Below are 1164 nucleotides of genomic sequence, written 5' to 3' on the forward strand. Positions count from 1 at the left end.
CGTGTGCTCTTCCGATCTCATAAAATACGTAATGATAATATTGTTAAATTGACGCTGAATGATACTTGTATGTTCATGAAACCGTCGACTATGCTTTTTATATTCGAACTCGAACATTGCGTTGAGCATGCATACTTTAATTTAAATCAAAATACTGTTACGCCCGGGGCGGTGAATGTCGCGTTCACGCACTCGCTCGCGTAACGTACGCGCTTCCGCACTCGCGTTCGCGCACGCGCACCGGAAGGCCGCGGGAGGAATAAAAGGAACACCAAATTAAGAAAACAAGGAACACGCTTTATTGTAATGACTGCGAACAAATAACGCAGTGAATAGATAGAACAGAGTAAAGCACGTCCGAACGAGTCGACGGCTCGTCTTCAAATCTAATATGTCATCCGTTTGACAGATGACAACGCGTCGTTAGGGAAACATCCGACACCTGGACCGGCTCGCTGGTACATCGAACGACGCGGGCGTAGACACAGGCGTAACACTGTCCTCCCTTTTCTAGATTGTCGTCCCGACAATCAAGGTTCACGTTATAGCGATCAGGGCTTTCTTCTAAAGGACTCCAGGGTTTCCCGATGGTTTCCAGCTCTATCCTAAGCTGCTGCAATAGGTTACCGAGCACCATCTCTTCAAACCCAATCCTTCTTCGAACTTCCGAGTAGGATCCTTTTCTTTTGTCTCCGTCTCTTGGAAGGTAGCTAATCTTCCAGGCTTTAGACTTCAGGCATCCTCTCCTTCCTGGAAGCCGATTCTCTCGCCCTCCTGTGTCTTGATCTTGTGTCTTGACTTTTCAGTCTTGAATCTTCGGACAAGGGGGGGAATTTCTCTGTGGTACCCAACATGCGTTAAGCACTCCCATGTCTCGGCATTTGCCCTAAGTCTCACTATCAAAAACCGTGAGCGAGACAGTCTTCTCAAAAAAAGAACCCTGCACGGCGGCATTTTACTGCTGCTCCCTCGTCTTTTTCCCTTGCTCCAGGCAGTTGCCTCCATAAATCCATCCTCTGTCCGTTCCAGTTCACGCCAACCACTTCAGGGAGACTTCATCCGCCGTGCACTATAACTGAAAACAATTCAAACACGCAGTAAACATAATAAATACAAAGACAATCTATATACATTTCATATAACAGGGCTCCGGTTTATTAAATT

This window comes from Wasmannia auropunctata, unplaced genomic scaffold, assembly GCF_000956235.1.
Source record: "Wasmannia auropunctata unplaced genomic scaffold, wasmannia.A_1.0 LD336078.1, whole genome shotgun sequence".
Taxonomy (NCBI): domain Eukaryota; kingdom Metazoa; phylum Arthropoda; class Insecta; order Hymenoptera; family Formicidae; genus Wasmannia; species Wasmannia auropunctata.